The 5,486-nt window shown below is 36.5% G+C and overlaps 1 long non-coding RNA gene across 2 annotated transcripts; it reads right to left on the bottom strand.

Annotated features, from left to right (window-relative positions):
- Positions 1 to 2,437: 2,437 nt before the first annotated feature.
- Positions 2,438 to 5,257, bottom strand: LOC133446345 (uncharacterized). Of its 2 annotated transcripts, none has more exons than XR_009782832.1 (6): positions 4,881 to 5,257; positions 4,668 to 4,776; positions 4,384 to 4,464; positions 3,193 to 3,274; positions 2,830 to 2,986; positions 2,438 to 2,714 (listed from the first exon to the last, which is right to left on the bottom strand). It is a non-coding gene; the product is annotated as an uncharacterized LOC133446345 (long non-coding RNA). The 2 variants fall into 2 exon arrangements; XR_009782831.1 differs by having other exon boundaries at positions 4,683 to 4,776.
- Positions 5,258 to 5,486: the final 229 nt, after the last annotated feature.

Here is a 5,486-nt window from a genome sequence, read left to right as displayed (position 1 = left end):
GGCAAACTGGAGGCTGGGTATGGAAGCATATGAGGGACTATATTCAAATTAAAATGCATTTGCGGAAATGTTTTTTCATTTTAAGAATGTGCCCGCATTATTTGGGTCAAAAATGAAATTGATAATATATAATCCGATTTGCATTTTAATTTTCGTATTCAACACTGCTTATTCTTGTACTTAATTCAAATTAAAAAGAAAAAGACGTTTGAGATTTAATTTTCAAATCATGCCTCAGCAAATAGTTCACAATATTCAATTTTAAATCTAAAATTTGAAAATTAAAATGCATTTGCAGAAATGCTTTTTCATTTTAAGAATGTAGCTGCATTATTTGAGTCAAAAATAAAATTGATAATATATAATCCGAATTGCATTTTAATTTTCGTATTCAACACTGCTCATTCTTGTACTTAATTCAAATTAAAAAGAAAAAGACGTTTGAGATTAAAATTTCAAATCATGCCTCAGCAAATAGTTCACAATATTCAATTTTAAATCTAAAATTTGAAAATTAAAATGCATTTGCAGAAATGCTTTTTCATTTTAAGATTGTAGCTGCATTATTTGAGTCAAAACTAAAATTGATAATATATAATCCGAATTGCATTTTCATTTTCGTATTCAACACTGCTCATTCTTGTACTTAATTCAAATTAAAAAGAAAAAGACGTTTGAGATTTAATTTTCAAATCATGCCTCAGCAAATAGTTCACAATATTCAATTTTAAATCTAAATTTTGAAAATTAAAATGCATTTGCAGAAATGCTTTTTCATTTTAAGAAGGTAGCTGCATTATTTGAGTCAAAAATAAAATTGATAATATTTAATCCGAATTGCATTTTCATTTTATTCTTTACGCTGCACATTTTATGTCATAATCAAAAAGAAAACAAAGAGGACATTGCTTTTTCTTTTTCATGCTCTGCCCGCAAAAAAGTGTACAATATTCAAAATGAATTCGCAATCCCAGCGGCGCAGGAGAGTGACGTCACGGCTTCTCCTGTTCCATGGCTGCAGCCCAGAAACCCTGGAAACTGCTCACGTTTTTTAAGGTGACATCGTATTTTGCCGATTTCCCAAAGTCTGTTAGAAAAGGTCTGATTTCTTACAACTCTAACAGAGTTCTAGATGTCAACATGAGACACAGACAGCAGCGTTTCTCTACACGGAGCGCTGGTGCCGGGCTGACTCCTCCTATTCAGACACGTGTGTTTGTTTACAACCTATGGAGCACGAAATGCAAAGAGGAGCAACGTCGACCGACAAGGTACAGTAATATTACCGGATTTTGCCACAAAAATGACTTTACTAGCATTTTCGCTTGTTTTTAGCATAATGTTTGCATGTTGAGCATGTTATTTTATAAAGAAATGTTGGCTTGATGTGTGCAGATCACATCTAACTTACATCACTGCATTTACAATCGAGAGGGTAATTTATTACTTGCAGGTAGACGTGTTTCTAAGGGTCAAAAAATAAGGTTTGGCTGTGGAAAGACAATTACAAAGGCAACTCTCTGGCGTAACATTTATTTATTTGTTAGCTGGGTTAGATAACTCATGTCATCCAGGAAATCTCGTAATGCAATCTCGTACAATAACATAAAATATCAAATAAATGCTTTATGTGTAGGATAACCTCACAGCCCTGACTCCACCACAGATGAAAACCTTTCTGGGGCAGGTCGTGACCAGACTGTCAGGCCTGGTGTTTGATGTGATGGCGTTACTTGAGAGTCCAAGTCCAGGTGGTCCAGATGAACCCCAGCTGCACAAACTGCAGGGACATGCCCACAGACCTGGAGAAGCTCTGCATAAGTAATCATATGGCACACATGCAGTATTTTATATTAGAAGATGGGGTTTTGTGGCCGGCCCGAGCTGCCTGGAACAACATCTTCGCCACGATGACCACCAGAAGCCTGGAGTGGAGCTGAGACAGTTGCGGCATGCGGAAGGAAATCAGGTCGTCATCCCAAGCTGTGTAGTTTGGGTCAGGAAACCTATCTGTAATCTTCCAAACAACCAGTACACCGGATTTCTTTTGCACTGGCTGGCGTGAATAACAGTGTTTAGCTGGGTTACACTTTCAATGTAAATAGTTTTTATTTTTATACATTTTATTATGTACAAGTCAGAAATGTTGAGTTCTGTCCTTGTTTACAGAATAAAAAATATATATATCTTTCCGATTCCGATTTATATTCATTGTGAAAAACACCAAATGCAGAGAATCTCCCAGAGATTTTGATCCAAGTGAGAAGTTATGAGAAAATAGGTTATGATAATCAGATCATTTGCAATTACAGCAACATTTATTTAGCGATTGTGACAAGACATGAACAAGAAATTATGTCAGTGAATTATTTTACTCTGTCCTGAAATCCTGGAGCTTTGCTCCCGAGTATTGAGACAGATATAACAACAGGCAATCAAAGTTTTAGCTGTCATCATGAGGACCTGCATCTCCACGTGACACCTTAGTTTTTACCAGTCCATGTGTGGTTGTGGTTGTGATGTGGCAGCAGACCCAGGGGCCTTGGATCTCCAGGCCTCAGACTCTGTCTCCTGGGAAGGCCCTTTCCACTCTGAAGCCTCTTTGAAAGAGTGGCCTTCTGTAGTTCAGGGATGTACAGTAGCCATAGTCCTTTTTCTCTTTCAGGGTATACACACTCCCGCTCTTCATGTTTTTATTGTAGAACCATCGGTAACTTGGGAAAAAACAACAACATAATTTAAAACAATTTCACAATGAGATATGGTAACAGTGCTAAGAATCTATTCGGGTGTCAGACAACTATGATATAAAAAACCCCAACAACTTACATCTTGTGTCCCATCACGGTTTCGTGCAGGGAGGCGGTGGTTGTAACCAAGTGTTACAAGCAATGTCTGAGCTGTGTATACAGGTGGGCTAAAGCCAAAATGCTTTCCTGCAAACATCAGGATGTGATTTTGGAAGTTCTCGAAGTCTGAAGTTGTCCTGTTAGTTGAGAAAAAAACAACAGCTCTGTTACTGTCACATTACTCACTTTTATATCATATAGTGTTAATAGTACTTTATCATTTCAAATAAAATCTGTACTATACATATTACAGTATATGTATATGATATGTATATATCATAATACATATGTACTTTTATACATTTTCTAAATACTTGATATACAACCAATAAGTAAAGCATACCATAAACAAAGGTGAGGAATATATTCCTCATCAGAGCCGTCTCCTTTTCCTGAACCTCTGACCAGGATCATCGATGTCAATGCTGCACGTGAGCATACATAAACACATAAGAATGGAATTACATACCAGTAAAATAAATAGGAGACAATGCACTCAACTGTGTGCTGAATTCCTAATAAAGTATAGCTCAAAAGGATAAAAGGAACAGCAATTCCAAGTGTAAAAATATATTTATCTTGCTATGTTGGCAGCCAGGAAATGTATAACCTTAAATTGCAAAGAATCTAAACCCCCAGTATTAGCCCATTGGTGGAAACGAACTCTCACGCTCCTTACACTTGATGATATTTACTACAAGAGTAAAGGCTAATCCTCAGACTTTTTAAAAATATGGCAATCTCATACAGAATTTGATTTTAAGAAATCCGTAGGTAATTGTAAGGCATAGTGACAATGATAAGACCTGAGTGTAATGGTTTGTATTGTTTTGTTGTCGTGTTTGTTTTAAGTGGGGTTTTCCCACCGTTTATGTCTGTTTTGTTTTGTTAGGTTTTTTTGGTTTTGTTTTCGTTGTGTTTTGAGGGTATATATTTGGATATCATTTTGGTTCTTTAACGGACCAGCCCCAACTTAGGATAAGAAAGTAATGACATTAAGTGTTTCCTACTTTTTTTTTTATTTTTTTTTTTTATAAGTCCCCTTCATCAAGAAGTAGGTAGGAATATTATTTAACTATTTAATTATTATTTCAGAGTCATTGATAGAACAGATAGGGTAGTACTATCTGGTATTCTCAATTAGTGCATTGAGTAGAATTTTTGGTTAGTATATTTGGCATGATTATAGCACTATGAAATATGTTTTGGTATGTATGGACTTTGACTTTTTTTTTTTGGAAATTGAGTTGTGGGGTTTGTGTTCTATGTATTTAAGGTATACCCCTCTTTTTGTGGCTAAAAATATAAAAATACAATAAAAAAAAAATATATATATATATATATATTTGTCGCCACACATTTTCGTTTCCCCCTTCTTCAGTGTGTTTCTGGCAAACAATTCAAGGCATTCGCAGGTACATTTAATTTTGAATCAACCACAAAATAAAGCGTACCTGCAAGTGCCTTGAATACTTTGCCGATTACACACGAGTAAAACAAAACAAGACAAAAAGACTCACAAACATTCACTTACATTGTTTTTCTCAAATAATTGATCTCCTCCTCATCTGGAGACTCATGCTGCTCCTCAGCAGTAATTTTCAGGAAATGCATGCTATAACCAGGACCAAAACATACAATTTAGATTAGAGTAAATATTTAGCCATAAAAATTTACCTGGACTCTAAAACATTTTCTGGCTCCTCAGTCAGTGGTTAAACACCCTGTATGCCAAACTCTGCTCTCCAAATTCAGAAAACAATAATAATCACATCTGACCATGCAATGAAGTGTACTTTTGAGAAGTGACAACTTTACTGTATGAAAAAATACCGTTGACGGTCAGACTGTCACGCTGGACAACGACAGGGGTAGAATTTCTGCGTGTCCCTTGCCTGGACTTGATGCAACTCGTCTATGTACAAAGCTGGAATAAATAATAACATGCTCAACATGCAAACATTATGCTAAAAACAAGCAAAAATGCTAGTAAAGTCATTTTTGTGGCAAAATCCGGTAATATTACTGTACCTTGTCGGTCGACGTTGCTCCTCTTTGCATTTCGTGCTCCATAGGTTGTAAACAAACACACGTGTCTGAATAGGAGGAGTCAGCCCGGCACCAACGCTCCGTGTAGAGAAACGCCGCTACTGTCTGTGTCTCATGTTGACATCTAGAACTCTGTTAGAGTTGTAGGAAATCAGACCTTTTCTAACAGACTTTGGGAAATCGGCAAAATACGATGTCACCTTAAAAAACGTGAGCAGTTTCTGGGCTGCAGCTGGAGAACAGGAGAAGCCGTGACGTCACTCTCCTGCGCCGCTGGGATTGCGAATTCATTTTGAATATTGTACACTTTTTTGCGGGCAGAGCATGAAAAAGAAAAAGCAATGTCTTCTTTGTTTTCTTTTTGATTATGACATAAAATGTGCAGTGTAAAGAATAAAATTAAAATGCAATTCGGATTATATATTATCAATTTTATTTTTGACTCAAATAATGCAGCTACATTCTCAAGAGTACCTGGCTGCAGGCAAGATGGCCGACAAGGGCGCGGCCATTTTTTCCAACCATACCGGAATTCCAGACCGGAAGTTGGTGTTCTTCGTGTATATTATTATTCGTCGCGCTGAACCA

This window comes from Cololabis saira, chromosome 6 (assembly GCF_033807715.1).
Source record: "Cololabis saira isolate AMF1-May2022 chromosome 6, fColSai1.1, whole genome shotgun sequence".
NCBI lineage: Eukaryota > Metazoa > Chordata > Actinopteri > Beloniformes > Belonidae > Cololabis > Cololabis saira.
Note: the sequence above shows the minus strand (reverse complement) of the source record. Positions and strands in the feature narration are given on the sequence as shown.